Source organism: Rhinopithecus roxellana, chromosome 14, assembly GCF_007565055.1.
Source record: "Rhinopithecus roxellana isolate Shanxi Qingling chromosome 14, ASM756505v1, whole genome shotgun sequence".
Classification (NCBI taxonomy): Eukaryota; Metazoa; Chordata; class Mammalia; order Primates; family Cercopithecidae; genus Rhinopithecus; species Rhinopithecus roxellana.
The window spans coordinates 2,177,501-2,188,326 of NC_044562.1; positions in this window are offsets into that span (position 1 = coordinate 2,177,501).

Below are 10,826 nucleotides of genomic sequence, written 5' to 3' on the forward strand. Positions count from 1 at the left end.
TATAATGCACTCTTATATTTTGCCTATTGTAAGTGCAAAAATAATGATGATTTTAAATGGAGGAATTATTCAGACATGCTTTCCAACTGATACTTTAGCAGTTCATTTCTAGGCAAGTTAAACAAGGTTAAACAAGGCTTAAAGTGAATAAACCCTTCGGAACTCCTCTAGTGTAATGAATTGCGGTAGATAATCAAGATTGAAATTGGCATGTAGGTGTGCATATCGTGTTCCCTTTAGAACTGACTTAGAACCATAGCAATGACCCACAGTGTGCACATAAGTCATTGCTATAGTCATATTATCTTGACAGCCAAATCATTTTATAAAATATACTTTAATAAGTTACTATTGAGCCCTTAAGTAAAACCATATAACTTACCCATTACTGAGTGGGCATTTATAGGTATTATATTTAAATTGGGTAAAAGATAAAAGAAAGGAATTAAGACTAAGAAAAATGTATGGGAAACTGTTTGCTTCTTGCGATTAATCTAAAGCATGCCAGAAGTATCTTTTCATTTTGCTTTTTATGAAGAATTATTGACCCTACGAAAAGTCGTTTGAGGACTGCAAGTAAACAAACAATAAAAACAACAAAAATATTGCTTTTTTAAGGAGAGAATAGAGAAAGTAGTAAACTCATGCATTGCAAACATTAAGAAGAAAAGACATAAAATTTAATACACACAATAAATAATAAATATTCTTCAGTTTCATATGATGGCTAATGAAGGGGAAAGCTCATGTGGAAAATTTGGAAAGAGAGACGAATGTAACAAGGTAATTAACTCTTTGCTCCTTTAGCCTTAGAAAAGAGAGAGTAGGGTAAGATTTCTTTTAAGTTTAGATCTACAGCAACCACAGAGATCAAATCGGCCTCTACAAAACAAAAGGAATCCCACTAGCTCTCCAACCCAAGCTCCAGTCTCGTTGTTGCCCCCGCCCTCCCCCAATCTTGGTGCCCCAAAAATCTCAGGCCCTGGAGTCTTTGCGCTTTGATGGAATTCTTGCCTCTATTCAGAGATCAGCAGCAGCTGGGTTCTTGCCTTGTTCTCTTGGCCCTTCTACTGATGGAATCTGCCATCTGGTATTCACTCTGTTATACTTGGGTAGCTCTTTATAATTTAAGATGCACTTCTTCATCTGTCCTCTGATTTAGTCTTTAGAATGCCCTTGTGACATAGATAAACTGTAGTTTTCTTCACAAATGTCAAAAGGAGCAACTCAAAATCATACTGCTAGGACATTGGAGAACTGGGACTAGATGTGATAGCACATGGCACCCAGTGTACCCCTTCCCCTTAGACTGGGTTTCATACTTTGTTCTTCATTTGGATTGCGAACATATGAATACATTACAATCACCCTCTTTGTGTTGGGTGGGGAGAAGAAGGAAAAGAGAAGGAGCTGAAAGGAAAAAGAAAGAAAAGAAATCTCTTCAGGCTTTTCTATGAAGTGGAGAAGGATAAGTCTTTAAATAGCTCCCTCTCTGCTTACCAAGATTAGTCAGGGGGGGAGCACTTCCTAAAATTTGTATCCTGTAAAGGAAAAATGAATTCCAAAGCTATCATGGAACAATGTGCTTTAACAGATAGAAATCTGACGTTGATAATCCATTGCCAGAGCTCCTTAATGGATTCTGGGATATGCATGAGTTGGCCACAAGCTGGATTTGGAGTAAAAGGTGAAGAACAACTCTGCTTAAGAAATGAATAGGAATTTGGGAAGACTGAAGGAAAAAAAACCTTGTAGAGAGGAAAAGAAATGGTCACAGAATAGAAGGACATAAGCAAGGACTTAAAGGTAACATATCCAGCAGCAACCCGTAGTGGGATAGAGTGGATTATTATATTCTTTTTATTCAAGGGATGGATTATACTCCATTTTAAGCTTATGGCCCAATGTCATCTCTACCTGTAATCCCAAGCTTCCATTGAAAGCCAGGCTACACTAAAATTCTCTTGCTTTAGTTCCACATTTGGGGAATGAAGGTACAGGGAGGGTAGACAAAGGTGACACTGCAGAAGGAATGATTTAAAATAAAGACAAGGCCAGGTGTGGTGGCTGACTCCTGTAATCCCAGCACTTTGAGAGGCTGGGGTGGGAGGATCACTTGAGGCCAGAAATTTGAGACCAGCCTGGGCAACATGGTGAGACCCTATCTGTACAAAAATCTTTAAAAATTAGATGCGGTCAGGAAGGGGAACATCACACACCCGGGCCTCTTGTGGGGACGGGGGACGGGGGAGGGATAGCATTAGGAGGTATACCTAATGTAAATGACAAGTTAATGGGTACAGCAAACCAACATGGCACATATATACATATGTAACAAACCTGCATGTTGTGCACATGTGCCCTAGAACTTAAAGTATATTAAAAAAAAAAAAAAATTAGGTGTGATGGCATGTGCCTGTCATTCCAGCTACTTGGGAGGCTGAAGTGGGAGGATCACTTGAGTCCAGGAATTCAAGATTGCAGTGAGCTATGATTGCACCACTGCATTCTAGCCAAGGCAACAGAGCAAGACCCTATCTCTAAAAACTGGAATATAATAAAGACAGAGAATGTTACGGAAGTGGGAAATAAGGACAGGAGATAATTAGGAGAAATGGAAGCCCTTTGAGGATGAACACTAAGACACAAGAAACCCATAATGCAGGAGGTCTTGGAGTAAACCAGGCAGCTGATTGTTGATGCTGTGGACACTTGGACATTTTTGGCTCTTCAGCATCTACCTATCCTTCTGTCAGAATCTGAAATTCTGTGTGAGGAAATAATTCTTTCTTACTGATATTACCAATCCTGGAAATGGAATCTTGTCTTAAAGAGAGGAACAAAAAGACAACCTTTGTATTCCAGTCCTTCCTGAGTGGAGGAGCCCAACCAGACTATTTCCACCAAAAGACGGTGGGTAGGGTCTGTTTCCTAACCTTCTCAGCTAGTGGGGTTTTTACCAGTCCCAAGCTCAAAAGTCCAGCCTCCCTCCCTTTGATATTGTTCTGTATCCACTAAGATTCTGTCAGGTGCAGAAAACCGAAGGCCCTGGCTCAGCTGACTTGTTCAGCAAGGAAAAATTATTTCAGATAGCAAGAAGATGGATGTAGAGTGGTTACGTCTTTCCACTCTCTCATCCTGACATGTTAGCCTTTCTTCAGCTGACCCCATAAGGTCACAAGAAGGCTGCAGCAATCCAGCCATCACATCCTCACCATATGTCTCTTTCCAGATGCAGGAGAGGGTTTTTTTTGTTTTTTGTTTTTTGTTTGTTTTCTTGTCTCTCTTTCACAGTCAAGAAGAGTTTGCCAGAAGCTCACTAGGAGAATCCCCCACATAACCTCATTGCATCATATATGCATAAACTGGCAGGGGGAATAGGAATTGGATCTATCAATTTGACACTAACCCTGAGCCATATAGGGGTAGAGGGATGAATAGACCATGAAAAAAAACAGGATGAAGTTCACAAAGACAAAAGAGAGGAAAAGACTGTCTGGTAGCTAATCCATACTGCAACTTCTCCCAATAAATACATTCATGTCTAGTTTAGTCAGATTGAGTTTTTGTTGTTTGCAAGTAATTCAAATTAATATCCTTAGTTATAGCTACTACTGAGATTACTGAGATTATTTAAATTTTGGATAACTTTTGATAAATACAGATATAATTTGCTTTTACTGTCAAAGTTATTTTTTACTTTTTTTATTTATTCATTTAATGTATGTGAAGAGATGACTTGGGTTTTAGAGATATTATTATTTTACTCTTCTAGATGTCCAGCATGTATGGGCCATAATAAATTTTTTCAATAATAGGTTTCTAAATATGTTTAATGTCTTACTTTGACATGTATTCATGTGTTCCTTTTTTGTTCATTCTGTAATTCATATAGTCATTAAGTTCTTTGTTTATTCAAAAATTATTAAGTGCCTGATATGTACATGGAAGATATTGGATTAGAAAGAAAAAGAAAAGAATGTTAAAACAGTTGCAGAACCTCAAATGAAGGTACATTTATTTTCACTTTATAACATTTTTAAAAGGGGAGCAATGGGACAAAAATGAGGAACCTGTGGATGTTCCCAGCCTTCTCTTCTTGCTGACAAATTTCCCTGCTTTGTCTGCTTGGTTTTCTCCATTCTTTTTGTTCTGAGGTGAGTCTTGCCTTGACAGACAAGTTCTTTTTGGGCTTTAGGGATGAGAATAGGGAGGAAAAGGAGAAAGAACAAAAGTTCAAAAGATTAAATTTGGAGGAGGAGGTTATCTTGATGTGAGAGTGGAATTTGAAGACAGATATAAAGGAGGAGAAGCAGCTGCTGTGTGTGAACCACTAAATGGGGGAGGCAGAGGGGAATTTTTCAGAATAGCTATGGACTCTGTGCCCTTCACTAGTGTTCAAGGAAATAAATGAAGAACTTGAATCACTTTGAAATTATTTTTAGCTGCTGCACTGTGGTGGGGTTTGTTTTTTTATTTGTTTTTTTAATCACGATGTTGTTCATATGGGTTATTACTTTGTAGTATCCAGGGCTCTATTGGATTGCAAGTGACAGAAATTAACTCACAGTAATCAGGCATTAAATTTGGCTTATGTGTTGAAAAGTTCTAGGAGATGATCTTGGGGAATATGAGAACCCAGTGCTCAAGCACCACTCTCTCTGCCCCTTTCTCTCTCACCCTGTCTCTCTATCCCTTTCTCTCTCTCTCTCCATCTCTCTTTCTCTCTCTCTCTCTCCCTTTTTCTGTCTCTCCCTTTTTCTCCCTCTCCTCCCTTTCTCTCTCTCTCTCCCTTTGTCTCTCTCTCCACCCCTCTCCCCTACTCCTTTCCCTCCCTCTCCATCCCTCCTTCTCTCTCCTTTCTCCCTTCCTCTATATTGATTTCTTTCTCTAGAAGGCTATGTTGATGTGGTAGGAAAGATAACGTGTGTGTTGCCTATGATTCTTACAGCCTCAGAAAAGAGAACCTCTCACATCCAGCATCCAAATCAGACCCTGGCAAAAGGGCATTTATTCACCCTGCTTGGGTCACTTTCCTACACTTGTGGTGGGAGATTAGGGAAACTAAGGAAGACATAATTTCAGATGACCACCTCAGTATTACATTGGAATGGATCCTTCAATCCATGTTAAAAGAAACTTTCCAGATGTTAGGCAGAGGAATAAGTTGTGCTCTAGTATCTCTTGTTAAACATTATATTTCTTGTTAAAAAAGTCTCTCTTCTTCATTCTTATTTCCACTACTATCACCATATGGGGTTGAATTTTAACTTAAATATAGATGTCTAGTGGTCTTTTTAAATGTCTTCCAAAGGATTAGACTCCAAGGTAGCTTTGAAATGAAAGTTATTAGATATGCAGAAAAAAAGCCATGGGAATAGACCTGCAAGCAAAGTCGCAATAAGTGAAGCAAGTATTCTCCCCTCCCTTGGAAAAATGAGGGACTTAAACTTAAACCTCATCTTGAAACACCCAAGTCCTTTGCAGACTTCCTAAGAATGGAAGATGCCTAGTAGGAGATAAATCTTTTGTTAATGAGACATGCTCAAAATAATTCCCTGTTACGTACCAGACAGTACAATTAGAGACATTAAAAAGAGATTGTAGAATTTCTAAGCTACAGAGGTTGGTATGACCATTTAGTGCATTGTGGACTATAGTTCCGGTGTCAAGTACCTGTTAAAAACTAGTTGTTGATTTCTATGAAAAGGTTTTCATTTCCAAGGATAAGAGAGTCAGTTATGGTGGGGGCGGGGGGACATGTCTGAGTTTAACCAGACTGGAAGTGCAAATAGAACACTGGTATTCTTTCATACGCCTAAAAAGTACGTATTGGTTCTGAGGTGTTAAAGAGGTCAAGGTCGTAAGCCCTGGTTCTAGGAAGGACAGGTCGCTAGGATGATGTGCATAACTGTCGGTGATCAAAAGTGCCTAAGAAGATACTTGAAGCTCTATGAGACTTTGCTCAGACTATGGAAGAAAGTGGTATATTGTTGTTTAGATAAACATAATTGAATAATCTATTGTAAGTAAACAAAATAAAAAATCGTGTACATACTGTTTACTATAGTTGTAGTAGATTGAATGATTGTTCCTTATTCCTCCTTGTTCTAGAATTGTATGTTTTACATTTATGGCCATTTCCATGTGACTCTGTGCTTCCTCTGGAGGCAGCATAGTACTTTCCCAATCCATTACATTAGGCTTGGCCATGGACTTGCTGTAACCATTGGAACTGGGTTGAAGGACAGTGTTCCTAGCTGAGAACTTAACAGGCACTGCAAGTCTCTTCAACTTCTGTCATCCATTGTGATAATACCATAGCCTAGGTAGCCACTGGCCCATGAAAAATTTGAAGATACATGAACCCAACCTAAATCCAACTCAGCCTGGAGCCCAGAGCTGGGAACCTGAAGTTGAGTTTTGTATAAGCAAACTGCAGCATCTCACAGATCTGTGAGGGAGGCATTAATGCTTGCTGTTCTTAAGCTACCAAATTTTGGGGTGGTTTTTTATGTAACATTAATGTAGCAATAGCTGACTGAGAGACTAGTATTTTTTCCCTCTCCCTATAAGTGTTTTGGAATTGATGGTATATCTAACAATACATAGCATTGTAGGATCAAGGAAATTCAGTAATTACATAGGTAATCATTTAATTAGAGTTATGAAAAGTGGTATGAAAGGGGGCAAAAACACAAAACACAGAGATGTAACCCAATCTGACAGTCAGGAAAGGTTTTTCTGAGGAAGTAACGTTGAAGCTGAGATCCAACCTTTGACTAAAAAAAGTTGGTTGATGGGGAGCATTCCATCTGAACGGAGCAGTTTTTGCAAAGCCCCTAAGGCAAAAAAAAGAGCTCACTGTATACTGAGAAGTATCTGGAAAGCAGAGAGAAATCAGGCAAATGACAGAAGAGAAGTTGATGAGGCTCAGTTTCACGCAGTGTGATAGGCTGAACTGTGTCTCCCCATAGATTCACATGTTGAAGCCTTACCTCCCAAACCTTGGAATGTGACTATTTGGAGATAAGGCCTGCAGAGAGGTAATTAAGGTAAAATGAGGTCATGTGGGTGGGCCTAAATCCAAGACTGGTGTCTTTATAGGAAGAGGAGATTAGGACACCCAGAGAAAAGACCATGTGAAGACACAGAGAGAAGACAGTTATTCAAAAGGAGAAAGGCCTCAGAAGACATCAGCCCTGCCAACACCTTGATTTTGGACTTCTAGCTTCCAGAACTGTAAGAAAATCAATTTGTTGTCTAAGGCACCCAGTCTTTTGTTTAGTATTTTGTTAGGGAAGCTCTCAGAAACTAATAAACACAGTATGCCCGGATCTAAGTATGGTGCCCATACGTAGTAGAAAGTGAATTGACCAGATTTAGATATCAGGAAGATTTCTGTGGCTGCAATAGAAATGGATTGGAAAGAAGGAGCAGGAGGAGGTTGTCACAGTAGTCCAGGGGAACATGATGGTGTCTTAGACCAAAGTGGGGCAGTGGAGATGGAGACACGTGGATTGGTTGAAGATAGATACGTTCAGTAGATAAATCAACCATGCTTGGTGACTGGTTAGACAAGGAAGGTGAAGAAGCCATCAAGATGACATTCTGGTTTGTAAAACAGGAAACATGGAGTAGGACCAGATTTGGGAAGAGGCTCATCAGTGTGGTTTGGGACAAATTGTGTTTGAAGCAACTTCCAGTCATAGGATTATAGTGGTCTAGATACCCTGAATATTCTCCCACTACAAATGCTAGAATGCTAGATACAATAAAATAAATAATCTTAATAGCTGAGTTTGGAAGAAAGAGAAATCATCAGGGTTGCCAAAAGGAAGAGAGAACTGAGAACCTGAACAGCGATTGCATAAGCTCACATGGCAGGAGTATGGCTGGCATGGGCTGGGGAGGTTGTTATGGTCTCAGAAACCTAGAGGTTTTCATTTTCATACTCACAGAGACAGAAGACAAGGCCTTGGAAATTCTGGAGGGAGGTGGGGTAGGGTGTTGAGCCTGAACCCCTTGTGTAAATCCAGGATCATTTAAGGACTATCCCTTCAGTGAATTGGTAAGACTAAAATAATATATACACAAGCCAAAGAGAAAACAAGGAAGCTTATCTATCTAGGTCTGGGTAGACAGTGGAAAATAAGCCTCCCCAGATAATTTGTAATCACAGACATATACCTCCTATGAGCTCAGTGTCCAGATTTCATGCCCTGAAAAATCCCATGTTCAGATGTCAACATTTTGCCAGCAGAAGCAAATGGAGAACAAATCTGGTGTGATAAAACATCATCCCAGGCCACACATGATTCCTCCAGATGAAGCCTATTAAAGGTGAGCTCACCATTCAAAATTACAAAACACACAGGGAAACAATCCACCTTGAGAGACTTAGAAAAGAGTAAAAACAGCAGAATCATACCCCAAGGAATTTCAGATAATAGAACTACCAAAGGTGGATTATAAGATACCTAAAGTTTAAAATGATTAAAACTGAAGAGAAATAAAATATATTAAAAAATAAGATGCAGATAGATTTGAAAAAGAATCAATTAGAAATTCTAGAAATGTAAAATAAAGCTTTTGAAGTACATTAAATGGTTTTAAGGGCATATTAGATACAGCTTAGAGGAAATTCATAAACTAGAAAATAAATCTAAGATTATAAAGACATACCTATATGAAGACATATATATATACACACACACTATATGTGTATATAAGGCATCTAGTCTATCCAATGTGTATATAAACTTCTTTCTAAATACATACATATGCAAATATATACATAAAGGTTAGAATGAAGAAATTTCTTTGAATAGGAATTTCATAATGACTGTAGAGGGAATTAGAGAAACTTTGCATATCAAAGCAGATTACCACGAATGAATAATAATAAGATTGACAAGAGACTTCTTAATAGCAACACAATAGAAAAAATAAAATAACATCTGCAAAATGTTGAGAGAAAGTAGCTACCAATCAGCAGTTCTATATCTATATATATTTTATATCCTATGCCTGTGTTATTCAGGAATTAGTTCCAATACAAATATTTATTTCCAGATAATAAATGAGAAGCTATGATTCATAGAACTTTGTTGAAAACCAAGTCACAATGTTCTTCAATAGAAAGAAATTGAATCCAGAAAAGAATAATGTAAAAGAAGCAATAGTGACAAAATAAAATAGCAAATATTTAGATAAATCTAAGCAAGTATTTCTGAATAAAAACAAAATGGAACATTTTTTAACTTTACATTAGTTATTTCTGAGAGGAGGAAAGCAAAACTGGTCAGGTCAACCCTATGAGTAATGTTTTATTTCTTAAGTTGAAGGGTGAACAGAAGGCTATGATGATTTCTTTTTGTCTTAAATATGCCAAAAGAAATTTAGAAATAAATAAATGACATATTTTTTTTTTTTAAGTTCAGTGGATACAAAGGTCTGAAAGATAGTAACATTTAAGATTGGTAGGGAATAATCAGACTTTAAGTGTCCTTATATTCTTCTATTGTTTAGATGAAGGGTAGACATATTAATTAACTCTAAGCCTTACAAAGCTAGGGTAGAAGAACAGAAATAAAATATGTTATTTCCAAACAAGAAGAAGTTAAGAAAAAAACTTGATTGGCCCCCAAATGAACAAGAAAGTAGGAAAACATAAGGCAACAAGTAGAAACACAAAATATAATGGTGGAGACAAGTCCAAATACACAAAGCATTACAATAAATTAAACACTCTAATGTTGCCAGCTAAAACAGATATTGAAATATTGAATTTTAAAAATTCAGGTAAATGATGTTTACTAAAGACACATCCAAACCTTAAGGGCATAGAAAGATTGGAAGCAAAATTCTAGGAAAAGAAAAACCAGCAAATACTACCTGGGAAAGGAAAGTCTTATATTAATATTAGAAAAATAGACTTTAAGGCAAAAACTATTACTGAAGCATTGTTAAGAATAACAGTGCCCAGTGCATAATTGAGAAAAGAATAAGTCACCTGAGCCAGGCGCGGTGGCTCACGCCTGTAATCCCAGCACTTTGCGAGGCTGAGGCGGGCGGATCACGAGGTCAGGAGATAGAGACCATCCTGGCTAACATGGTGAAACCCCGTCTCTACTAAAAAAAAATGCAAAAAATTAGCCAGGTGTGGCAGCAGGCACCTGTAGTCCCAGCTACTTGGGAGGCTAAGGCAGGAGAATGGCGTGAACCTTGAGGCGGAGCTTGCAGTGAGCCAGGATCACGCCACTGCACTCCAGCCTGGGCGACAGAGCAAGACTCCTTCTCAAAAAAAAAAAAAAAAAAAAAAAAAAAAAAAAAAAAAAGAATAAGTCACCTGAAAGACACAGCAATTCTAAACTTGTATGCACCAAATAACATACATTCAAAATATGTGACACAGAAATTGATCAAATTGTGAGGGAAAATTTAAAAATCTACAACCATAGTGGAAAATTTTTAACACTCCTCTCTCACTAATTGGTAGATCAAGCAGACAAAATCTTAGGATATAGAGGATTTGAAAAAGACAAATTTTAAGTTTAATATGATGGATATATATCGAATCTTGATCCCAACAGTTTGAGAATATGAAAACTTTCAAGTGTACTTGAACCATTTACCAAATTGACCACCATGATGGTTAATTTTAGGTGTCAACTTGACTAGATTAAGGGATACCCAGACAGCTGGTAAAGCATTTTTTCTGAGTACGTCTGTGAGGGCATTTCCAGAAGTGATTAGTGCTTGAATCAGTGGATTGAGTAAGGAAGATCTGCCCTTACTCAGTGTGATGGACACCATCCAGTCAG